This window comes from Centrocercus urophasianus, unplaced genomic scaffold (assembly GCF_019232065.1).
Source record: "Centrocercus urophasianus isolate 14NV4802_14NV808 unplaced genomic scaffold, USGS_Curo_1.0 seq_10, whole genome shotgun sequence".
In the NCBI taxonomy this organism is placed as follows: domain Eukaryota; kingdom Metazoa; phylum Chordata; class Aves; order Galliformes; family Phasianidae; genus Centrocercus; species Centrocercus urophasianus.
In genome coordinates, this window is record NW_024884142.1 from 83,004,362 (window position 1) to 83,031,488 (window position 27,127).

General features: G+C 38.7%; 1 long non-coding RNA gene across 2 annotated transcripts; it reads left to right on the forward strand.

The window, feature by feature from the left end:
- Window positions 1-1,714: 1,714 nt before the first annotated feature.
- On the forward strand, window positions 1,715-18,125 carry LOC122164838. Of its 2 annotated transcripts, XR_006170324.1 has the most exons (6): window positions 1,715-2,028; window positions 5,020-5,063; window positions 9,791-9,926; window positions 10,853-10,914; window positions 11,166-15,548; window positions 16,057-18,125. It is a non-coding gene; the product is annotated as an uncharacterized LOC122164838 (long non-coding RNA). The 2 variants fall into 2 exon arrangements; XR_006170323.1 differs by having other exon boundaries at window positions 14,654-18,125.
- The last annotated feature ends 9,002 nt before the right edge of the window (window positions 18,126-27,127 follow it).

Genomic DNA, 27,127 nt, shown 5'->3' on the forward strand with positions numbered 1-27,127 from the left:
TCAAGGCTGACTGGCCAAAGGCTGCCACTGCGGTCTGTGCAGACTGTACTATTAAGATAGTGTGATTTCTGCGTTAGTCAAACAAAAAAAGTTCGGAACAGACCCAGACCTTTGGATCTTTGATTATTACAAGAATTCTTGCAAGAACACTTAGAATAAACATTACTATAGAGTCATAGAATCACAGAACATTCCAAGTTGGAAGAGGAAAGGATCATGGAATCATGGGAGTCCAACTCCCAGCTCCACACAGCAGCACACAACACTCCAACCCTGTATCTGAGAGCGTTGTCTAAGCACTACCTGAACTCTGGCAGCTCTGGGCCATGCCCACTGCCCTGAGCAGCCCGTTCCATGCCCACTGCCCTCTTGTGCAGAACCTTTCCCTAACCCCCTTGCCATTCCCTTGGGTCTCGTGTTGTTACCAGGGAATAGAGCTCAGCACCTGCATCTCCATTCCCCTCTTGAGGTAGTTCTTTTAGTACCCTGGGACGAAACCTGTCTCAGTGTAAATGGTGTTAGGCTTATTGTAAGCAGTATTTCTGTGTGTGTGTGAGTAAGCAGCTCCTCCATCTCACTAGTACTGAGACAGAATAATCCTTGTAACCCAGCAAAGCACTATATGATTGCAGGTTTTCTTTAGAGGGGGAGATGTATTGCCAGGAGTTTAGCATTGCACATTTCTGAATTAGCAGAAGAGTTACAGGGTTTTAGTAAGTCTTAATGAAAGTAATATTTCATTCAGAGAATGAATAATTGAGTCTTTTTTTAAAAGCAATTAGGTGTTGCTCTAAATTGTTGGCTCCTCAGAAGTTTGTGACAGCTCTTGTATGCGGCACAACACCTTGTAAAATTGAAAAAAAACCCATATATTTCACAAATAGCTAAAATGAAATATATAATCTTCTGAGGCATATCATCTGGCTTTCCACTCTTGCATGGGCATGAATTCATATCATCATCCTATTAAGAAAAAGCATGTTGACAATGCAAAATCCTATTTGGATGACTGAGAAGCAGGATTATACTACTCACTGGAACAAATAACAGAATGTACTTGCTCAATCACATTCGTGGAGTGATTAGTACCTTTCCTCTTTATCTAGGTTTGTTCAGGGCCCAACCAAACTTCTCCCTCCCCCCTCCCAAATTTTGATTAAAGACTTTGCATTGTGCAGTCCTGTTAAAAATAACAGACAAGGAGCTTGATGTAGTGTCTACACAGTGGTACTGCCAGTCAGGATACCCGGCTTTTTTTGTAATGCTATCAACAAATTGTTGTGAGGACTTGGGAAAAATCGTATTGGTGCCTCCCTGCTCCTCTGCATGTGCTGTCTGCTTGCCTGCAGGTGAGGCAAAACAACAGCCTCTATTCCAGGCAAGGCTGAGCCTTCACCAAGCCATGCCAAGGGCAAGAAAATAAAATGTTCCAGGTTGGAGAACCGCGGGTTTTAAACAGACATCGTCTAGTATTTCACTGATATTTATACTACAAATATGGGTTATAAATATGCCACATGGCATTAAGCCTATTTAAACAAGTCCCATTCCACTGCATTATAGTTATATGTTTTGAGTAGTCAGCAAAAACTCCTTGGCCAGAATGTCATGCAGCAACTTTCCCTGCCTTTTCCTAAGAGACACCAGGTTTCATTTCCCCCCAGTCAGTCGTGATTTGCATGAGCCTCACCCACGTGAGTCAGACTGAGGGGTCCTACACTACAGCCTAGTTTATTCAGAAACTTGTCTGCTAAAGGAATTATGTGCCTTCTCCCCTTCTAGCTCCACTCTCTCCAGTTTCTCTTTCCTCATTATTGGTTTCTCCTATTCATGTTTTCCCTGTGCCCCTTCTTGGGTTTGCAGGGCTTCTGCATCGTGACCACTTCCAACACCAGCTATGCTTCCTTTTCAAGCCTCTCCTCTCCTGCACGTGTCTTCCTAAAATGCACTTGCTCTATGCTAACCAGGCATGTTCTCCAGACACATGAACAAAAGGACTAGGAGTGGAAGATATTCTCAGTTTTTCAGGTAACACTGTTGTTTCTATTCCAAATGATAAGCGTTTTTTTTTTCTTTTTGTAAGAACAAAAATTAGGCATCCCATGCCTTCTGTATCCTTGCTGACCTGTTTCAGAATTGGCTGTATTTTATAGATGAAACCAGAATTGGACACATTAACTGGAGATGTTGCGGGAGGGTTTCAGTTCTCAAAGTATGTTGTGATTCAGTGTTTTTCCTGAATCTGATTACAGGATACAACTGGTTTTTTTTAGGCTACCTATTTGCTGCTTCCCAGGCAAAGTGATCACATGGCATGGCCAGTGCAGCAGTTATTTAGGCAAATGTATTCACCAACCTTCCTGTTAAGCTCATTTATTTGCTAATTTATCATGCTTCCTACTGTGGCAAATGTTATTTATCAATGCTATTGTGCAGTTTTATTGGTGCTTTTACTGGTACCTCGTACTGGTCAATGCAAAAGAAAGTATGATAAATAAAAGGGATTTGGTTGAAAGCTGGGCTTTAAAAATATAGCCCCCACACTGTTTTCCTGGTATTCCTTGCTTTTTTCCAGCTAATAAAAGATCTCGTCTCTCTTTTGCTGTTGCGTAAACGGCCCACATTTGTACTGAGCAGGCACAAATTTACTCAGTTGAAATGCTGTAACTGGTCAATCAGAACACAACAAATCAAAACTTTTTTTTTTGTTTTAAAGAAAAACCTCGTGTGTTTTAGTTCCACTTATATTTGCCCTAAATACTATGACAAGGCAGCTAACACCTTAGACTGATGCCACAGCTACTTTATTAAAGAGCAGGTTATTTTCAGGTCTGAAATAGAACACGGTGATCCAAGTATGAGGATGGGATACATGGCCAGAACAGTCTTCCACTAAATTGTTTACCAGATGTTACAAAACTCAGTGATTATAGTTAGAAACAGAATCAACACCTTGGCTCATGCCTTCATTTTTGACTCTCAGTGGGAGTTCTGGTTTACTTCCTACCAAGTGTTTTTAAAAAAATTGGCTGATGTTTAACCTCTGATGAGTTTTGAAACAACAAGTAAGTTTCAAAGGGCTATGGGGAAAAAGAACAGAAAAAGTGGTAAGTGAACGCCAGGACTGTCAGACTGACAACAGTCCCAAGCATAACAACTGAAACAGCTTTTACAACGCTCAGTTGGAGTCAAAAATGATCACCCAAAAATCATCATACCAGCTTGACAAGTGATTTTAATTATGGTTGAGTGATAAAAATATGTTTGTTTAAAAGACTCCTATTAGCTCCTTGGCTTTGTTCTGCAAGATATTTGGATGAAGAATTACAAGACAGCAAAACTACAAGTGTTTACAAAATAGCTAACTGGCAGATCTGAAAATGCCATTAGAAGCAAGGGCTCCTTCCAAGCCAGGTATTTATAACACAAGGATCACTTTTGATGTGTTATTAGATTATTTCTTTCATTTATCTGTAAAAACATAAACTCTTTCCTCATGAAGGTTGAACAGTTACAGCTGGTGAACTTGTGAGTTCCCTGGGAAAGGAAGTTATTCAAGGACAAAGAGAACAGGAGTCATTTACTGTAAAAAAGTAATCTGCAGCATTCAATGAAGTATATGTAGGCAAGCAGTATGCTTTTCAGCATGATAACTAAACATCTCAATCCAAAAAATGCAGGCTTTTACATAAAGTCTAACCAGGAAATCAGTGTTGCTGAAAAGCACTCCTATCTTTTGCTAGATAAACAGATTCCTGTGTTTTTTCATGGTGACAGTAGCCGAAACTAGTGTAATATCACTGTCTATAAGGAGTGGGAATCTGGAGCATAAGTACAGTCTCTTTTGATGGACAAATGACTGCTGCTGAAGTTACGAATCCTGCTCCAAAACTTTATGACTTAAACAGCACATATAATTATCAGGGTTGGACAAATTCATCCTGAAAGAAAGGTGTATGTCCTTCCTAGTGAGGTAAATTATCCTTTGTAACTGTTTAATGAAAGGTGGCATGTAAATAAATGAGGTTGGACATATTTCTAGCTCTTCTTCCCCGCTAACTCGGCAGACAGCAATGTGATGAAGGAAGTGCTAGGGGAAAAATCAGACTGGATAACTGCAACAGTTTATTCTTTATCCACCATGGATCACTTTTATTTGAAATTTTCTTTTATTTTTCTCAGTTTTGGCTGCCATTTTAATTTATGTAATCTCTGATTTTAGAGCAGTGTGATACAAAGAGACACAAGAACAGTTACAATACTCAGATCCATGGGCCAAATGCTGCAGACTGCACTAATAACACTTAGTCTGGTGTGGGGATTGCTTATTTTGGCAGTTAGAGCAAACGATACCATTCCTTCAACAGAAAGCAGCGACAGAGAAGGCTCCAATGCTTAGATTTGATTTCAGATGCTCTTTGCCTTACTAGCTATCATTGTGAAACGCCTATGTTGGCACGTTAATCTACAGTGTGTGGGTGGTTTTTAAGCCCCAAGCTCTAGTTCAGCATTATTTGTTTTCACCAATAGTTAAACTCTGTAATAGTATCAACTGAGAGAATAAAAAACTGTCTTCTAGAGGAAGAAAAGCCTCTAAAATGCCAGATATACTCACAAAACTCTGCTGACACTGCCCCTTGCTGTTTGCCGTGTCATTTTCAACCCATGCCAAATTCTGCTCATTTTGCTAAAATAAGTGCTCACACTAACATTAGCAGAAATTTCTCCGTGAGGAAGGCAAGAAGGGATCATCTCTCTGTAGATATCATCCAATCTGAGTATTAGCACACTTGGAACTTTTGGCTGTAACCCACATCTGCTGTGTGTGACTGGTTCTGCTTTATGAGCAAATTCATGGACATTAGTGGAGCTGACAGCGTTTGACACCATTAATTTGTAGACTGCATCAAAATAAAGAAAGAACTTTCTCTTTTCTCTTGTGTGAGGAAACAATGACAAGATTTGGCATTTATTTTACTTGTAATGGGAAAATAATCCATTTCTTTCTTAATCTTTTAGGCAGAATAAATAAGACATAATCAACAAGTGAAATTCCCAGCTCTGTAAGTACAACCTGTTCTTAACCACTAACTATTCACCATTTCCTTCATAAGCAAAGAAGATCCAACTCCTACACTTGGAGCATCTCAGCCCGTTTCTCATCTAAGCACATTTCTGTTATGAAAGGCCAGAACTCCCTCCCTCCCTCATGAGTCAGTAAAAACTGACAATGGTAATTTACACCTGTGAAAACATGGCCCAACAAAAGGATAAATCTAGCAGCATTTCTCTTGATTTTTTAAGGTTCTAAGTTACTAAAGCCTCTTTAGCCAAGACAGACTTTTGTCTCTTACCTGAAAACAAAAGGCAGCAAGTGAAGGGATGCTGAATTGCTGATTCTGCTTGATGCTGTGAAGTGATCAAGAACTTACTTTGGCAAACAAAATTTCATACTGCTTACATTAATGCAAGTGACTCCATATTTTGCGATTGAAAGACATTGTTGGTAAGCTGGAAAAACAGAAGCAGAAGACTCACAGCTATTTGCAAATCACTGACAGGGATTATATGAACCTCTGGAGAGGTATGGGCAGGGTTTTTTTAACACTGATGTTGTACAACAGTATTTAGGGAGGAAGGGAAGCTGGAGTAAAAGAGAAACAAGATGCTTTATCCCTGTTTAAGCATTGCTTGCTGAAGCATTCTGCTTTCCCCTTTGGCAGTGGAATAGGAATGCAAAGTTAAAATAGAGTCAGTGCACAATGGTTATGACAAACTCCTGCTCCCTGCATCCTCCAGTAGTTCCCACTAGTTCTGTCCTCCCCTTTTACAAATGCTGCTTTCAACAGCATTGATTCTGAAATCATTGGGAAGGATGCTTTTGTGATGAAGTGACTGCAGTAGAACTTAGAAAACTATTCCTTAATTCCTAGCTCTGAAACAGGCTCCAGTGTGACCACAGGTATGATAATTAATTTCTGGTGTCTTAATTTCCTCACTGTAGAAGAGGTGATAGCATATTTACTCTGTTCTAGCTGGTGCATCTTTTTGGGCAGAAATCCCTGGAAGATGATCTTTGGGCCATACGGTGTCTGCCACAAAGAAACTCAGATCCCAGACAGAGCTGCCAGCTGCACAGGATTGGAAACAGGGAGAAAAAAAATTTGTGAACCACGCTGCCCAGTAAATCACTGAAAGCTGTAGTCATACATTTGATATTTCCTTCATTGTGGCTCCCCTGGAATGCTGATATGCATGTTTCTTTTCTACAGACTGAAAAATGTATTATTAAAACCATCTCTCTAGCACTCCATAAACTCGCAATGATAGAAAGTTGATGTTTGCATATATAAACACATTAATTTTCACTGATTGCTAAATGATCCATTCAATTGCCCAAGATTAGCAACAACTGGCATTTCTACATCTGTGAGGATGAAATTATGTATTTATATAATTGACTGTATAGATTATTCACACAAACTCCAATCATCCTGAGATAAAATGCTGCAATTTTTTACGCCGTTGAGCTGTTTGGAGAAACAACTTGTTCTTATTCTCAGATGTTGTGTTCCTGAAAGTCACAAAGAAATTTCATTCTAAACTGGCTAAAAACCCAAACAGAAATTACTATTTTGACTAATATCTGTGTCATGCAGAAAATTACATGAAGAAGAACACAAGTTATAAAAAGACCACTGTGTACCATAAAGCACTTAAGTACTCTGTTGACAGATAGAGGTTTGGGTTGTTTTTTTTTTTTATTTGTTTTTTTAAAGAAAGATACCATTCCTTTTTCCTAAAACATGTGACTCCCTGTTAAAAGGCACTGAGGCTTCTTTCTGCCTGCCTGACAGGGAATTCTGAGAAGTTTGCTGCCTTCCAGGAGCCAAAATGTGGGACATTGCCAGAGAGTGCCACAATTTGTCATGAGCATGGATTGCTATCCATTATTGCTCTTTCATGTAGGCATGAAAAACACTGGAAGCTGGAACACAGGCAGAATCAAAGAAGGCTATAAGGCTCTGGGAACTCTAGTGCCTAAGCTATCTTCTCTCAAATTTGGATTAAAGAGGGAATACAGAAATAGACACGATGCATATCAGCTCCTGGCTACGTGGCTGGTGCTGGCATGAGGGTTCCAGTTTTTATGATAATGGGACTTTCTGTGAAGTTTATAACCTGTTAGAAATGGAAGGGGTCCACCTGTCCAGCCCAGGTAAGGCAATTTTCGGCAGCAGGCTGGCCAGCCTCACGAGGCAGACTTTAAACTAAATGACTTTGGGGTGGCTTCCAAACTGGCAATGCTTGTGCAATTGCAACCAACTGGGGAATATGCCAGGCCAACCACAACAGTGACAGATGTTCCTTAGCTGCCTCCCATGAGATAAGTCAGAAGTTCAACCTCCACAATTATGCGTACAGCTATCGGGAACTTCTTGCATCCCTCAAGAGAAGCCAACATCCCCTGCTCCCTTTTCTTCTCTGATGTGCCTGTATACCAAAGGATGCAGCATGGGAAATAAACAGGAAGAGTAAAAGATATATGTGTGGTCACAGAGCCATGATCTCATTGTGATCATGGAGACATGGGACAGCTTACATGACTGACATGGATGGCTGTACTCTTTTTAGGAAAGACAGAGCATCGAGGTGAGATAGTGGAGTTGCTCTTCATTTGAGAGAACGACTGGAATGTATTAATCTCTGCCTAGGGGGAAATGATCAATGAAAGGAGAGCTAATGGGTGAGAATGAAGGGGCAGACTAAAATGGGTGACACCATTGTGGGTGTTTACTACAGGCACCCACAGGTGCCTGTGATCAGGAGGAAGAAGTTGATAAGACCTTCCACAGACAGCTGAAAGTAGTTTTGTGAACATTGGTTCTCATGGAGGGAGAGAACTTCAACTACCCTGCTATTTGCTGAGAAACCAACGCTAGTAGGCATACACAGTCCATGAAGTTCCTGTAGTATGTGAAAGATAACTTTCTGATACAGGTGGTGGTAGAGACTATGAGAAGAGATTTGCTGCTGGACCTTTTCCTTATGAGTAAGGGAGGTACTGGAATCAGTCTGGTTCAACGTTTTTGTGAGAAGGGATGGAGTACACTCTCAGTAAGTTTGCTGATGATGCAAAGGTGGGAGGAGTGGCTGAGGCACGATATGGTTGTGTTACTACTCAGTGAGAACTGGGCAGGTTGGATGCTTGTGTGCATCAGTACAGGTTAGGGGCTGACCTGCTAGAAAGAAGGCCTAGGTGCCCTGGTAGACAGCAGATAGGCCATGAGGCAGTAGTGTCCCATTGTGACTAAGAAGGGGTAGATTAAAAAGAGCGTGGTTAGCAGGTTTAGGGAGGTGATCCTTCCCCTCTACTCTGACCTGGTGAAGCCACATCTGGAATTCTGTGTCCAGTTCTGGATTCCTCAGTTGAAATGGGAGACAGGAAGAGATTTAGAACTGGATGGGCTGGTCCAGTGTGCTTCCCTGGAATGGTGGACTGAGGCTGTGATGGAGCCATAGAGATGAGCTTTAGTTAGGGTTTTTCAGAATTGCAGAACTTGCCAACTAATGATTTGGGTGGCTCATTTTCTTGCATAAAGTGTGGGTTACATTTCTGGGTTCCCTCAGTTAGGGCTGGTTTTGATCAATCTTTCACAAGTGTTAAGTTTTTCCCAGTTTCCTACCAGTTCATTTGGGACAGTTTCATGTGCATATCAGCCAAGGTTTCTGCTTCTCTACTGAGCTGATCAGCCACAGGAGATCTGACTCAAACATCACAATATCATAGAAATATTGTTTGGGAGAGAATTCTGGAACTTACAGGCTATGGAAACACTGTCTCATGCTTCCAGGCTTCCAAGAAATCTAATTCAGCTGTAGCTCTTAATCCCTCATAACTGAAGAATTTGGAGGACTTTCTAGATTCAACAGATAAGTTTGACTCTCAAACTCAATGTATAAATAAGTTTGTTTTTTTTTTTTCTTTTTTTTGTTCATTGGTATAAAAATGGATTATAATGGATTTATTTTTTTCCAGAATTTTCACATTTCCTTTGGAGTAGAAATTTTTCTTTTTTATTACGAAGACACTTCTTGAAACCTGGCCTCTGGTGGTTTCTGCAGCATAACTTGAGCTTTTTCCGTACTCGTTAGATGCTCTTTCTAGTAAACATGGCTTCTACCGAGAATAAGAAATGTGAGCATTCTCCTAGTCAGATATATTCAGTGTTGGGGTGGTCATGGAATTACTGCTTTCACAGTAGTTTCATACGTCATGCTGCTCTCACAAATGTAAGGAAGGTAGCATTTCCAATGCTTTATATACCATATGTAAAAGTCATGAGAAGAGCTTCTCATGTGAAGTTAATCAAGGATGCTCTTCCCAACTGTGACATCAGGAACTTCATGAGATTCAAAGCAGCAAAACGTTCAGTGAACCACTAAATTTAAACTCCTACTCTTTTAAACCCTAGAATTGAAAATCTAAATAACACATGAAGGCATTCAGGAGGAAGCCCTACACTTTGCATGTTTCCTTGATGTTAATGTTTCATTTATGCAGTTTTTAACCTAAAGAACAACAGCACAGACAGCTTGAAAAATGAAAAATTTTAATACTGTCAAAAAAGTGTTTTAATTAAAATTACATTTTTACATTTTATTCAGAGTGTTTTATCTGCAATGTATTTATTTCTAAAATGAAACAAAGCACTATGCATGATATTTTGTTCTGCCTTTTCAGGATTAATCTCTGCAGGTGTTTGAGGCTTTGTCTTTATTTTAACAGGTTTGTGTACATCTGCACCATGTGACCTGGGTTTTCTTCTTGCAGCTGACTGGAGAGCTAAGTGCTTGCTGTGCAACACAGATTGCATATTTGGAAAACAAGTCCATATCTACATGACTGTATGGATTGAGAACAGGTAAAATATCTCATCAGAATGTGTGGCTGTCCAAACTACTGTGCATGCTGATAAATTTCAAGGTTTTAAAAGCATACTGTAAACAGCAACAAAAGTAGAAATGGTTGTGGGAGGGAATTCTACATGAAAAGAAAAGAAAGTGCAATCTTCAACTGAGCAGAAAATTAGTTTTGTCCTCATGTTATTCTAGCAGAGTGGCAAAACAGCCTTCATTCATTTTGTCTTTTAATATGCAAATGATAAACAGAAGCCTATATTTGTGGGCATAAAATCATTTTATACTGCACAAATGATTGCACGTTAACCCCATTAGCAGTGACTGTACATCCACTATTGTTCTGCTCAACACTTCAGAAGACATAAATTCTTATCTATCCACTGTGACTTCTAAATTTTGAGTTTTTCAGGGACAAAATTTCTTTTGTCAAGACAGACGTTTCTGGAGCTAACCTATCCTTTTGTGGAGATAAATGTTAAATGACAAAAGTGAGTTGTCTTTCCTTAGCAGAATACTGGTATATAAAAGATACAAATGATGCTGAATCCTCACTTCCTCACGTTATGGCTTCTATGTGCAGGAGCCTTGTATTCATGTGAGCTTTTAAATTAACAGAAACCACACACGACAATACATTCCTGATGAGCTGTACAAGAGAAATGATAAGCAACTATTATAAAGAACATAGATAATGTCCTCTTGATCTTCTCCAATAAATGAGTTTCTGTGCCTTGTGTACTTCTGTGAGAAGATCACTTTCTTTTAAAATATTGAAATCAATCAAAAATACTAAGTTTAAAATGCTTATGCGAAAGCCAGCATTGAGGAAAGGCTAATGTGATACGGAGCATGAAGTTTTAGAAAACAAGCAAAATTCTTATTATGTGATGTGGTTCTGGACTTATTCTCTTGCTTCTCTTCTCTGTAGATCTTCTGTGATCCGATTTTCTTAATCTTTAAAGGAAAGAGTTATCTTTTCCTTCTTGGATGGTATGTATCTTCCTTAAACAATTGCATCTTAGTGTCTTCTTTGAGCTATCTTTGTTTTCAACTGCATTATATGTATTATACCGCAGTAACAGTGACAACCTACTGCAGATCTCTGATAACTGATACCCATTCTGCACGCATTCTTAAAAAGCAGCAACTTTCAGTTTTCTTGCTTTAAAAATTTGATTTTAAATTGTGGGTTTTCTGTGCAGAAATGGTGAATACTCCCATATATATAAATTTTCCAACAGAGAATCAGGATATGCCTTAAAACCAGCTGAATGAAGAAATCTGAACACATTCCACAGTGCTTTCAAGGAAAGGGACAAATGTGTCGCTGTTCAACCATCTTTGCTTCCTTTCAAAAAACAAAGGATATCAGAGACTCTGCTTAAATGTTGGGTACTGCAGGCTTCAGCCAAGAGGTGGCGTTAAGATGCAATGCAATGTTGTCTTAGCAATAAAATATTACCTGTTTTAACAGTAGTATGCCTGATGCTTAGAGGTACACAAACCAGTTAAGGAAACAGAAAATACACTGTAGGTGAGCAAAGGAATTCGACAGGAATTCAATTGGTCTGAGTTGGGACTGAAAAACTAGAGTAACTTATGCCTTAAGTAACCACTTGTAATGTATACCAAAGATTCTTACACTTTGTAAATTAGAATGCGGCTGTGCAAATGTGAACCAGCAGCTGGATACAGCTTCTATTTTAGATGTTAGGTAAGATACTTAGACGCTTGAGGGATTAGGACTAGATGATCTTTAAGGTTCCTTCCAACCCAAGCCATCCTATGATTCTTATATTATTGTCTTAACCGTACTTGGAATGATGAATTTTTTTAGGCATGCCTCCTCATCATAAAAAAGACAAGTATTTACAAACCAAACAAATGAAGCCAGACCTAATTTGAAAACAAAACTATACTCACATTTAACACTGGAATGCAAACTCTTTGATGCAGATGAGTCAACAGCAGCTGTATTAACAAATGAAGGTTCAGTCCATTGAAACGTTTCTATTCCAAATAATCTTACATAAAAGGGGTTATAGATGAAACTGGTGATATCAAGGTGTTGAATTCCTCATAGAAATATGGTACTGGTATGCATAATGTTAGCAGGTCTGCAAGCCATCACATCCTTTTTTTCCTTTTTTCCCCTAGTCATTTATACTGTTTTCTGTCTCCTGTTTCTTACCCAACAGTGAGCTTTCAAAACCTAGAGTAGATGAAATATAATCAAATCAGTTGAGTTACACTATATTAAACTAACTGAGGGTTTGACTCCTTGTCCTCATCTGAGTGAAAGTGCCTCAGAAGTGCTATTGTTGATTCAGTATTAAATCTGGGTCTGAATTTTGTGGTTGTAGGCCTTGTTTACTTTGGTATAGAAATGAGAATTAGTGCAGCTAATGTTATTAACATTCTTTTTAGTTTACAAGTCAAAAAAAGCTGTGTACATCTTATTTCAACATCAGTTGTTAGTCAGAAAATACTTCAGGAATGACTAGCATGGCTGCTATCAGTCATCAAGAGCCTCCAAGTGATGGTATAACGAGATTCAGGTTATTCCTAGACTGAAGGGTATCAGTTCTTGATCATCTGTCTATCGGTAGAAGTTATATGATTACATAGGCATTTTTGTACACTATGTTTTCTGTTATTTGGTCATTTGATTTTTCTATGCAAATAGTGAAATCAAGTGAGTTTCCAGGAACAAAGCCATGTCACTGTACTGCTGCATACTCTTCAGTAAGTCACATGTCTGTATGGGAGATGGTATGAATACTGATGAAAGTGTATGTCTCATGTGCTATACCTAGAGATAACTACAATATATGGACAAAAACTATTTTTGACTGTGAAGGAAGAAGTAATCATTTAGAAGCACAGTACTCCAGTTGCATTTGAAGGGCACTGACTCCATTTTCATCCAAAACACTTTAGTGATTACTGCTACATGTCACAGCAAATCAGAGCTTGTACAAGTGCTCCAAACACTGTTTCAGACATGCAGGACTAGCTACTGATTGGAGTGAGGCCAAATAGACTGTATTCAAAAAGCAGCTCTACTTTAAAAAAAAAAAAAAGTGAATATTTATAAGGGCACTGGAGAAAGCCTCTAAGCAACCCTGATCAGATTTTGCGGAGGCATGAAACCCTATCATCTGCTACAAGGATATGGAGCAAGTGACAACTCAGCACTTCAGCACAAGGTATGTACAGACCTTGATCTCCTTGCAGAATTACAGTTCTTAGTATCTATGAAAGTTCAACTCTGCAAAGAGAACCTGACTGGAACGATGAAGCATTATAATAAGGAAAAAGTTTTTTTTTTTTTAATATTAGAGGTTCCTGCTCTCATATGCTCTAAAGCTAACTTTAGAAACTATCATTTCAGATGGCAAAACATAAGAAATAGAAATTTTAGCCACTGGAAATTTTGACTGGCATCTGTGCTGATAAGGCCTTTCCAGCTTAACTGAACTGTGCTAGAGACATGCAAGACTGACCTGCGAAAAAAAAAAACCAAAAACCAAAAACAAAAACAAAAAACTAAAAAACAAACCCAACTGAAATCTGTTTTGGAACAAAGCACTTGGCTTCTTTTATGCCAAGAATATCTTCTGTGTATTTTCTTTTGAGCTTTAAGAATGTAATAAACAACTGAAGAAGCATCTTTGAGTTGTTTTCTTTCTTTTATTTTTCAATCTTCAGTCTTGTTTTAGGATTCATCAGTTGAAAATGATGAAAATTTCGATTATACGCGACAATCTTTGCTTTACTTAATTTTTTTGTTCCTAATGCTTTATGTTTATGAGAAATGCACTGCGATTTGAGTTCTGCATTCCTTAGAGTTTGCTATTTCTGTGATGTTAGCAAAACAAGAGTAAAAGTCACTTAAGAACAAGAGTACGCAGCAGCAGTCCAGCCTCCAAACTATGATATGAGTGGTAAGGTGATGAACAGGACCAAGGTGAATGTACTGCAACTTCAAAATGATGATTCTGATACAGTGATAAAATAGTTCACTGGATTTGTGTTAGTTAGCCTAAGATTGCTGAAAATGACCAGTCTCTTGGCAGAAATAGCAGCAGCAGCAGTCTGATCTAGTGTTCCACAGCTATATGTTTCTGCAAAGTTCACTGTGTGTTTTTAAGTGAATTGTTTGGTTAAAATGGCTGGGAGTCTAAAGACTGGAAGTCTTGCAATAACCTAACTACAGATACAACCATTCACTTCACTTGTTTTCATCTGCACTTCAAACACCAGGAACTTTACACAGTTCCAGGCAACAGAGAGAGGACATTTTTTAAATTCCAAGTTCTCCTTAAAGCTTGAAGCTATTTGCAGAAGAGAGGGTGTCTGAAAAGCTCTCTCAATTACAAATGTAAACTACAGGAACTTCCTTCTAGGTTCTCAGGACTGATGCTTTAATTTTCTAAGCCTCTAAAGCTGTAACCTCTCTGTTATTCTTCTGGGGGCTATCTCAATTAAATAACTACCTGCCCTAGCTCTCATTTTACCTTTCCTATTATTTCAACTGACATATACATCTAAAGAGAAACCACTATTAATATACATGCAGAGAATTAAATAATTTTTCTCTTGCTGAAATTAAATTGACATTTTGTAGAATGATTTGACTATGTATACTTCACACCTCTCAGCAGCGGGGATTTGCTTCTCCTAAAGCAGTTCCAGTCAAGAGGTCTACATATCTCCTCTTTTACAGCATGCCGTGTTGTGTCTCAGCTTTAAATTCTGCTATGTCTCTTGAGTTAATGAAGGTGGGAGTGAACAAAGAAGGAGGAAAAGATTCATCAGCCAGTCAAAAGTCAATCAGACAATCAACGTACCCTGGAATGTGATTTCATCTTTCAGTGACGTGGATTGCATCATCACTGGAGAGTGAACATACCTTTGGCAGACATCAGTTTCTTGTAGTAAGCAGCCACGCGATCTCAAACGATGTGCTGATTGGAGAGCTTGCAGGAAGATCCAGGAGAAAAAACTGCAAAAGGAGAAGTCTTAGTTCATCCGAAGGGGCAAGAAACATCTTTTAAATTGTTTTTATAACGTTAATAGCTTAAAAAATATTTTATCACCTTTTGATTGCAACAAGATCAAGTCAATATTCTTTAATTTCTTTCAGGAAGTAAGGGTAACAAAATATAACAAAAAGTGGTAAATTATTGTCATTTTGCGTATTTTTGAATACTTGAGAACTACTACTTTCAGAAAATAACACACAAGCTTCAGATCTTACAGAACTCTGGAGAAGACTAGAGGATCTCACTATTTATTATCTGATGTAATGAGAGACGTTTATATTTTGAATGGTATAAGAGTGGAAACATGCACATACAAAAAATCAACCACGTAATAACATCTTGCTTGTTGGTAAAACCAGCCCTTGCTCTTCCAGTCTGTAGTGAGGAAAATGGACTGGATGTACACAAAGACAGAATTAGGTTCAGCAAACAAAGCAGAATGTAGAACAGCAATATGTAATGCACTAACTGACCATAACCCTCCTCTGAATCTCTGACTCAGTTTCTCCAGTCAGGATGAATTTGTCTCTGCATCTGACAGAAGTTCATTTGCCCAGGAAGAAAGTCAAGGAATGGGTAAGTATTTGTTTTTAGTTTTAACTCTGTAGGGTGGCTGAGAAAGACTGTTGAATTTCAAGATGTTTCAGAATAAAGCATCATTTCTGGATTCCTTCTCAAACCACCAGATGGGATTTATAGATAGAAAGTTGCTAGCAGATAATTTAAAAAAAAAAAAAAAACAGAATACTTGAGACTAGAAAGCTAAGGTGCCTTTCACCTTTGATTCACAGATGCAGAGTAGCTCTTACTGAGGTAATCAGCCTATCCAATCTATTCAGATTTGGCTTTCTGACACAATGAACTGAATGTCTGTTTTATCCTTCGCATCCATAATGTACAATTTCAGTTAATGACTTAGCTTCAAAGTATGTATTTTATTTTGAAAAAAAGAGGTGATTTTGTGCTGAGAGTCTGGAATTCAATCTTTTCAACCTTGATTTGCCTGCTTTTTTACTGTGTTGCATTTACTTGCCTAAATCACTTGCCTACCAAGTGAGACAGCACTACAAACCATTTTTCACAGCCAGAGACTTCAACTGCCTCCAATTTATTTTGTCATCTTTTGGACAAGCACCAGAACATGGAACAGGACAGAACACCTAACGCCTTATGTATTGCCTCATTTAGTATTATTTAGTAATGTGCTCTGACAAGGGACTGGGATGGAGCCCAGCTTTCAGCAGCCTGTCCAGCTGCAGCCTCACATCCCACCACAACCAGGCATGGAAAGGTGATGATACTTCCACTCCAGAACCTCCTATTCTGGTTGTTCATCAAGCATGTGCACTCAGTCTGAATGCTTACACCATGATACAGTGCAGTGACACGAAGAGAAACAGTGACTACATGTTTGCTATAAACAATGGACAACTTGGTGGAAAATGCTGACCAAATCACATTGATGTCTTTGTTGCAATAAAATTCAGCAGGAGATTTGATACTCAAAACAGAAAAATGTAAAGCTTGCAGTGTTTCCAAACATGGTCCTGATGATAGTATCAGACTAAAGAAATCAAATGCTTTTCTGTACCTGATAGCAACAGTTCTTCACTATCCAAACTTCAAAGATGTAATTTTTACATGAATTTTACCTAAGGTGCTGCAACCTCTTGGTGACAAAAGTATCTGGGACAAACTCTTCAGTAATAACCAGTGACATTTCTAGCTGGTGTGAAGTGGGACAGTTCTGCTGAGTTCAAGAAATGCCGATATCCTAAGTCACAGCAATGAGAGGCTCTTGTCACTAAGGAAAAGAAAATAATATTTTGGGAAACATCCCAAGTAATTCCTTGATTGGCAGTGATAGCCTGTATTCAATAAATGCAGTGAAAAAGACAACATGGCAGAAGAACTGTGTGGTGATCCAAACAATATCCAAGGATTAAAAAGGGATGGAAAATCCATTTATAAAAGAACATTACAACTCCAAATTTAAAATGCAGAAGATGTACAAGGCACCAGTAGTTTAATCTAATTTTTTGTCTTTCATATAATCTATCTTAGGTCCAGACAATTACTAACATTGTGCAATAAGTGGTATTGTGGTTATTCCTATGTAAGAAAAAAAGAAAAGCAAGTTCTTTTATTTGCCAGAGACATTCTGTTGAACTTTGGCAAATCATTTTGTCTTCTTGTGTTTCAATTTCTCCTATGAAAAGAAGACATAAAAAGCACATCTGTATCTCAAAGGACACAGTTTTAAGGATAAGCACAATAAAATGGGAGATACAATTCTCATCAAAATACCCCTAACCTCCTAGAAAGGGCGCTTTTATATGAGCTCACTGGAAAATTCAAACTTGTAAACGGATTCTTTTTCTTTTGTTTTCTTTTGTTTTCTTTTTCATCTTTGTATAACTTTAATTTGAGGGAAGTGTTAAATAGAATTACTCCAGGAATTTTAGTAACCTTTTATGAGGCTATGCTGATGTCTGCATAGGGAAAACATGTCAGGTCAAAGTGAAGCAGTCCTTCTGAGCGCTGTAAAGGCAGGCAGAGTGCTCAAACCTATGTTTGAACAGAGTCAATTTTCAGTATTTACTGTTGTCTTATGTGGAACTGCTCCACATGCAATCCAAACTTTCACAAATTTCAACTTTTTCTATATATGAGCACAGATCTGTGCACAGGAAGTTTCCTGCTTTTGAAAATCTTCCTTTAGCTGAGCACCATTGTATCTTAAAGACGTTTGCATCTTGCTTCTCCATGAGGAAAGATTTCCAGGAAATCCAAGAATGAGATACAAAGAACAGTGATAAGTGTCTCAACACTGCCTCTTTTTATTTCCTACTTTTTAATGACTTCCCTAGTAATTTATTATCATCCTGAATATGTAGTTGTATGATGACTAATTGAATTAGGTTGCACTGATTGAACTGCAACAGATTACTTCTGCAAATCATGTGTGGAGAATATATCATGTCCAGAGGTATAATGTCATACCATAAATCCACTTGTAGCAGTATTAAAGTTTGACTGATACACAATGACAGTGATAAAACATGTCCTTTCTATGTAGCTGAAAATCAAAAATATGCTTTTGAAAAACACAAGAGGTGACTTTGTTAGACCAGCACACTGCTATTTGAAAGCCTCTACTTTTTGATTTTTATAGGAGGAAAAGCATGTTCTCAAGAACACGTACAATGCTTTACTCTTTAAAAAGCTAACATGACTGCATTGCTGCTGTGCTGCTGATAGATTATCTTTATCCCACGGCTAGCTGCTAATTCTCAGAATCAGAAATCTCCTATGTAGGGGACAAAGCCACATGTAAGTAAAATAAAAAAATAAAAACAGTGATAATTAAAGCTGCTCCTTAAAAACCTTGGAAAAGTTTTGAAAATACCAAATTCTTAGTCACGTATTTATATTAGACATCTCTGAATCCTCCTTGGCTTTGCATTTGTAAACTGACAGAAGTATCCTCTAGCACTGCAAGAACTGTCCAGTACCATAAACCGTAGTTCAGTGTTGAGATCCTGCGTTTGTTTATATCTGCCTCCTGCCTAATTCTGAATTTAGAGGAGAGGAGAGGGACCACCTCTTTGCTGTGTTTATTCAGGAAGCTGATATGACACTGCAGTGGTGGGGGCACAAGATGGTGCCCCAAAATGCAGCAGCCCCTAGGTGTAGAATGGCGTGCAGAATGGTGTGCGTCTGGCTGCAGCTGGGCTTTGTCAAGGGAGAGACAAAGAACAAAATAGGGGCGAGCAGTGTGCCAGCATCTAAATAAGGTCATATGGATCTTGACAAGGTGCAGCAGAACACCATTTCTGAGAAGAGAAGCTTCAGGCAGCTGGACAACTTTCTAGTGAGTCTTGGCAAAGATCCTGAACACAAAAGTTGCTCACCTGAATTCAGATGGGATTTCTGTAGTAACAAGTGTTAGAAGCACTTTTCTTCAAACACAGTCGGTTCTATAATAAGATGTTTATCTTTAAGAATCTCAAAACATTCAAACTCTTATTCCAAACTTGCAGCAGTTAGACACCTATCAAGTAATAATTTGAATATTTATGGCTACTTTTGAGACTCAGCTATCCTCTGAAACTCTCCATCATGGAGTACATAGGCACTGTGATAACCATGGGATCTTGACAGGAAAGGACAGTGTATTGGTTACATCTGAAGTAAGCAGTTAGAAGCATGATCATCTACTGGCAGGCCCCATGGGGATTGCAGAAAAGTCACCTTGTGGACAGAATTCTTCACTACAACTGAGGCAGGTACCAAGTGGCTGGAACATTTGAGTCTACTTTCCCTGCCAGATAAATTCTGTTTGTTTTAATTCCTATCAAGTAGTATGACCCTCTTGACCAGATACTCTGAGCAGATACTCTCTGTTACAACAGCATCTACGTGGCAATTTTCTGCAGGCCACAAAAATGAACCATGGCATTGCGCAAATGTCACATATTTTGCAACATGAAACATTGCCTTTCCTAAACATAAATCTTCCAAGCAAAAGAAGAAGCAGAGCAGGATGCTACTGTGCTGCTTGTGCCCAAGGGAAGAAGTGAAGACAAAAACACAATGTAAAAAGATTTTCTGAAGATATGCTATAAAATAGTATAGGGTAACACAGCACAGAATTGAGACCTAGAAAAGTCAGGCCCAAGACAGCAAAGCATGCAAGCTTCCCCTCGCTGCAAAGAAAGGGTAAGCTGCAAGTATACAAATTACACACTCACTGAATCCCATCAGTTTTATGAAAATGTATCCCAATGCTGACAGATGAATGCATCCCAGTTGAATTACAGAGTGAATTTAATGTATGCCTTAAGAAATGATGGAGCCAAACCTCTGTTTCAAAAGTCCCTTAGATTCACAGGAGCCAGACAGTCAGTCACAGGTTCATAGGAAATCCAGATTTCCGTACCTACCACCAGTGGTATGGTTTTCAAAAGCAATCCCTAACTCCCACTGAAATCAAGGGGGATCTGGTACCTTAATTTTCAAGTCTGATCACAGAGACTAAACTTGAGTCCTCATATTTAACTTTATCTTAGTGAAATGATTTAGGATTTGTCTATGTGCGGAAGTTCCAGTAATCATTTTATTTACAGTTGAAATGGATGTGTTCCCATTTAAAAACTTATTTTTGCTTAGTTTCAGCCTGTTCCTTGTTAACTTGAATTAAGTCAGCCACCAGTGCAATGTGCAGGCACAATCTCACCCAGATATATTCAAACACTTTAAATCTATGCTCCTTAAGCAGCTGCAAAGAACTCCACAGAGTTGCCTACCAGTGGAAATAGCTTAATGGAGAACCTGTATTTGCCTGATAAGATTTGTGAGTAGTAAAGGAAACATCTCCTTAGAGATGATCCCAAATGTCAAAGGACAGGCTAGAGGCCATCAGAACAAGAAAAATCAATACAATTCTTCCTTTGGTTTCAAGACAGCATTGTAATTTGAGGGAGGGACCAGGAGCATCTCACTCCTAAATAAAGGAAGCTTCACTTGTGCTCTCACCTACACATTTCAGGATAATTTTTTGCTTCAAAGTCACTGCCCTAACTTTGATTGAGTTGATACAGCTGTAGCCAAAACCCAAGAACAGAGAGTTCAGAGCGTGACTACAGGTTGATTTGGTGATGACTGACAAAGAATTTTTTTTGCAGAGGACACACTCTCAATGTTTTCCAAAATTCGTAACTCACCATCAGTAGCTCAATTTTTGGCAAAATCCCTTGTCTGGGATAAACTTCTTCAAGAGATACAGATGCAGGTGGCCATAGGTATCATTAACAGTGCTCTCATAGAAGAATCTGTGAGTGAGCCTTTTTGGGGGGATCAAATTCTGTCACCTTAGATCACTGGCTTAAAATAAACATGGTATGAAATAAATGGTGGTTACCTGAGTAAATGTTATTGCTTTTCCTCTGTGCTCATATTTCTAATTGTCATGTGTCCCTAAGTTAATAGAATCATCAAAAGGTCAGCACTCCTTTTTAATCTTTTGAAAACATCTCTCTATAGTCATAACAGGATATGGACAAAGGAAGTTACCTCTCTCAAATCCAAGGGAACGTATCAAAACATTTAAATATTTTTTTTTTTAATTATTTCTTCAGCATTTTAATTCATTTTTTAAAACCAGTGAACTTATTCATAACTTCACACATACTGGCTGGAGACTTAAGCAGATTAGTTTAGTTTGATCTCACCGTAAAGTACTCAAAATGCTTTCAATTTTTTAAATTTCTTTTGAAATGTGAATTATCTCATCTAAACCTCTGCTTCTAAGCCCTTTTTCTTTTTATGTCAGACATCTGTGAAAGGCATGGAAGATAGAAGGACAATCCTATGGTACGTTACAACAAAAGGAAATTTAATACACGCTTGTATCCAGTCCTACCATCTTTGCCCAAAAATTACTTCGCTACCATTTCAGTGGGAAACTGCTCTGAGTGAGCACTAGGTAAAAATGGAACATCAGTATATCAGAAATGTAACTGCTTGGCCCAAATATATTTAATTAGTACATGCATACTATTTGTAACATGGTGTAACTGAACAATTGTTATGATGGAACACAAGAGGGGCAGAACTTTAAGCACCTGCTCAACTATGTGTGCATTTACAAAAGGTAATGCAAACGGTAGAGTTGCTGCTGTTGTTTGAATTCTGGTGACTTCCTCTGGATCTGTTCACTGTCCCAGGCTCTGCAGAAATAGTCAGTCACATATACCCACAGAATTTGCAGCTGAAATTTGTAAACCAGATAAACAGCATGCAGGGAAAAAAAAAGGTATTATCTTAATTTCAGAGTCTGAAAAAGAATAATTGATTTGCTCATAGTAACAAGATGAAGAGATGTAGTGGCAGAAAAATGAAATCCAATTTTCTGAGTACCAGGGCAGTGCCTAAACCTCAGGACTTCTATTTTCATCTTTATCTAAATATATACAGTATTTTCTTTCTCGTGAGAAGAAACACTGCAATTTTGGAAGCTGTAACTATTTTTTACTTATTGATACCTAAAAGCTTCCAGTAATGCTGCATTTCCCTTTAGAAGACCATACAGAAAGGAAATGATTTTGTCAAGAGGGACTCTTGAAAGCCAATGATAGATATGGATAGATACTGCATTGCAGTTATTATGGCCCATTGTGGTGATCCAGTACCACACACAGAGCCAGAGGCTAACTGGTGATACCACTGCAATATACCAGTTAACTTCCAGATCAGGCCTCAAACAAAATACACCCTTTTTCATGGGGAGGCATCTGACAGTGGAACAGTGGAAATGTCTGATGCATGCTACTAAATCTGAAAGGTAGTCCCTTCAAGGCAGTAGTTTGGCAGTGCACCTTAACACAAGCTTGTTGACTTTATACACACACTGTAAAACAACACTTCAGTACTACTGCTAAAATAATTCATTAATTATACATGTTCTATTAATTTTATCTTTTCTTAGTATGGAAAAACGAATACAATGGCCTTTGAAAGAATGCTCATTTTTGTCAAGCTTTTTATGTCAGCTGTAGCAAGCAGAGAGCACAGAGCTTCTGCCTTATTTTTGCTTAAGCTCAAGTACAGTAACAGAAGTTGCTGTATTTTGGGATAATTTCAGAAAGGATAGTTTCCTAAATCTGCCATAATGTAAGCTTACCTCTGTTAGATCTGTATAAGGCACACTAGGGAATCTGTTCTGAACACTCAGTAGTTACCCATCCATTTGCAGATGAAACCCAAATCTTTACAGTCTTTAGGTAAGGGAACAAGTCCCAGATCTATCAAAGGCTCATTTTTATTTAGTGATGTGTTTTCTTGTCAGTGCAGTCTCTTCAGTTTCTCCGTATTGCCTGTGTTTCTGTAACACTTGAATCTGTTTCCTTACCCAAACACTGTAGCAGTGTCTTATATCTGTGCCAAATGACTTTAATTTTATTGGATTATAATAAAACGATTCCATCAGTATAGAGGATATTTTGCTATTTCACATCAATATGTAGTCCTTTATCAAAAGACACAGGCTAACTATGTAAAAGAAAAATTAGATCTTTCTCACAGCGACAGATACTAAAATGCTACACTGGGAATAGTTTCTTTTGCATATAAAACACATCAAACCTAAAAGGGTGACAGAAAAAGCACCGAACGCAAGTTACAGAAAAGACAGGCACTTCTTTAAATCCTAGCTAGTAATAATGCACAGGTACAACATGACATTGCCAATGGCATTCACTGAAGATGTAAGGCGGACTCTTTTTGAATATTTGAATGATGTGCAATGGAACAGATTAAAGCATCTGGCAAAGGAGTTGTTGCTGTGACAAAATCACTCTTGGAAGACGACGGGTTTTAATTCTATGGCTTTGTATATGCATCATAAAAGCTGCTGAGCTGCATCAGATCTTACATTTGCAGGGCTTTGTGTGTTGCAAGATTTGGCTCTCAGAGCAGAAATTAATGGTAAATACTATTTTGAAGGTTCCAGTTTAGTCCATGGGTGTCCAACCTTTTGGCTTGCCTAGGCTGCACTGAGTGAAGAGGAATTGTCTTGGGCTGGATATACGTAAGTCACTCCAAAATTAACATATTCTATTTATTTCCACAGAAATGACAACAAAGAGTACAATAACATTGTTTGATTGAGCAAATGCTCAGTTACTAAATGCTATTTTTCCACAGTCACCACCATTAACTATGCATTTTTGCCACTGACGAACAAGAGCCTTAATGCAGTGCTTGTAAAAATCTGTACCAGCAGAGATGACACACTGTTGCTGTTACTGTCTTTGCTGAAATGCACCACCGCCTCACTGTGCTCACATACTCTGCTGAGTCTCCATAAACATTCAGCAAGCATCAATGAATATCGACGTCTGCCATTTTTTCCCCATGAAAGAATTCAGTGACACACCTTTGCTTCATACACACTCCCATGTCAGACACCATTGTGTCAGACTGCCCATCTGCTGCAATCTTTCACACGGCAACAACACGTAATGGAACACTGTTGGGAAAGTTCAACCTCTACTGCCATACCACCAACATCTGCCTCTGACATTGTAGGCCAATATAACAAAATACGAGGCAATACTTTTTGGATCAGCCCTCACTAAAAATATACTATAGTTAATATATGCAAGTAACAAAACTTATTTTAAAGTTTTTTTTCTTTTTAAATTAAAACATATAAAAAAGAGAGCTACAAAACCATAAAACTAGTGGGCTATGTGACCCAGTTTTTCTGACAGTAGTGCACCAGACTGGTCTGATGGCAGAGGCTGCCAATGCTCAGTGAGCTCTCAAGGGGATTGTCATAGATTTTTGGTGAAATTTTATTCTTTCTGTACTTCATTCTTGGCAATAATTGTCCACAAATGTATGTACCGCCCCAGTGTAGTGACAAGAATAAGGTGGAATGAGGTGTGACTGTGAGGTGAGGGATATTACTCTCTAATTAAAGAGGGCTTATGAAAGTCTGGCAAAAAAAGACATGACCAAATTTTTAACTATACATTCCACTTGAAAATTCACAGCTAATGCATTTAGGTTAGCTGAAACTGGAGTCACAAATAAACCAAAAAATTGATGATTTTCAGTCTTGAAACCTATTCTCAAATTCCTTTATCAAAATGAAAAGCATGGCTTCATATTCTTCTCTGTTCACAGATCTGTGTTTAGCCGGTATATCAAAATGCATGAAATTATTTGCCGTAACTTGAGTTAACATTGCCCTCCCCATGCCCTTGTTTCAGGCAGATACGATTAATAGTGCACTGATGTTTGGTTGGTTCTGAGCGGCTGGGCTGCTTGGCAGGAAGAGCTGCTGCCACGATGCAGTGGGGCAAGGGGCAGCTGCACAGCAAACTGGGCTGGGCTGCATGCGGCCGGCAGGTTGGAAATGCCTGGACTCTAGTCTCTTTTATTAATTCACTACTGATACACTATGCTGTTTCACATATCCATACATTAAGATTTGTCAGTGAATACTACTGTATGGTTGACAACTAGTCAGTCACACAGGAGGTTATTCCCCCTTGATGGCGATGTGGAAAGTTTAGTATAGCTTTCAAACAGAAACAGATCTGATAAAACATATTTAACATGGGAATTTATGTTTGAAAATGTTTCCAGGTGTTTCCTATTGATAGAATATGTTTGGGTGAAACAGAATGGACCTTTATCCACAGGAATACAACACTAAGGTGTTTGAGATATCTATACAGTATTCAGTGCTCAGAACTGATTGTTTGATACACGTTATTTCCCAGAATAAATCATAGAATGGCTTAGATTGGAAGGAACTTTAAAGCCCACCCAGCCCCAATACCCTGCCAAGGGGAGGGTTGCCTCCCCCAGCTCAGGCTTCACAAGGCCCCATCCAACCTGGCCCCAGTGCCTGCAGGGATGGGGCACCACATCTTCCCTGTGCAGCTGTGCCAGGGCCTCACTACATTCATCATGAAGACTTTCTTCTTTATATCTAACCTAAATCTATTCTCTTTTCGTTCAAAGCTGTTACCTCGTGTTCTGATAAAGCACTCCTTGACAAACAGCCCCTTCCCATCTTTCCCATCTTTCCCCCTTTAGGTACTCGGAAGACCACAATGAGGTCTCACCATATGTCTCACTGTAGGGGTCTGCGACAACTCTAACACTTGCCATTTGCCTGCTTGATGGAAATAGCATTTTCTCTATCTCACGAACTTGAAAGCTACATCTCACATTTTGCCTTCCAATTGAGCAGCAGAAAACTAAACTTTTGAGAACTTAGGAGCTGGACACTCTGAGTCCTGAACCCCTAGGAGAGCCGGCTCTGTATTTGTCTGGACTTACTCCGGTATTGTAGATTAAAAATGTAAAAGCCCTGGGAAAAGACTGGGGAACCAGAAAGACAAAGCTTGCAAATTCCATGTATTAAAAAAATAGAAGGCACTATTCTGATGATTTCAAACCTTTTTCCCACCTCATTTACTACAGCAGAGGGGTAATACGCATTCAAATATCATTTATTTTTCTTAATTTCGGATCTTCCAGTGGAACTTGATTACAGTTGCCAAAACCTACCATACTTGTGCAGCATGAAGACACAAACATTTCCACTTTGTGGTATTTAGTTATCTGATATATTAAGCCATATAGTTAGCTATTAAGAACTTGTGGAAAATCAAGCAGCAGTTGCAGGTACATAAGTGACACCCTAGAGACCTGCTGTGAAGATACACACGTACCCATACCCAGGCCACACTCCCACTGATCAGGGTGATCCAATTTTGGCAACGAGCTCCCAGCTCTACAGTCTCTTTATGGAGCAAGGAGACTTCATTTCAAATGCCCTTGCAGTCACTGGGTGATACCCACTTGTAGCTACAAAAAAAGCCCACACCACACAGAGAAGCAAGGAGAGACAGATGAAAGGATGAAAGAAGAGGGCAGCTCTTTATCAAATCCCTTTGATGTAAAAGGGAGATGTTATAGTTTAGGTACCTGTAGAGACAGAAAAATAAGAACAGAAGACAATAAGAAAACTATCCACTATGTGGAAAAACTAACTGTAGTGGCTGATTCTGATCTTTATTCTACATTTCTTTGCATTAACAGAACAGAATATGGTTTAACTAGAAATATATCTTATAAGGCTGTCTTTCTTTTTACAACAGCTCAGACATTTTCAACTCATGTATGCGCGTCATTTTTTGTCAGCTACAGATGTATCAATTACTTCTCATCCAGAACAAACTCATATTTTCCTAGTAAAACTTTAAAGAATCTTAAATGAAGAGAAAGAGCACCATAATTGTATCTGCCCTTTTATCCAAATTAAATAGCTGAGGACTGCTCAAGTAATGATCAGTCTATACTCATGCCCTGCAGGATGGACAGTCACCCTCACTGGGCTTTCCTGTGGAACATGGGCCAATGCTCATCTGAAAATTCCTGCCCTTTATACAGTACCAGAACAAGAGAACTTCTTACCAACAGGGAGTCTGTTCGTTAATATATAAACTTTAATTGAGTGAGGAAGAACAAATCGCTTGATTGCCTGAGAAAGCCATGCTGTGGTAGCTCAGTGAATTTCAGTGGGCAATGATCAAGCAGCTCTTTCAACAAAGGCAGGAACCCTTTTATGA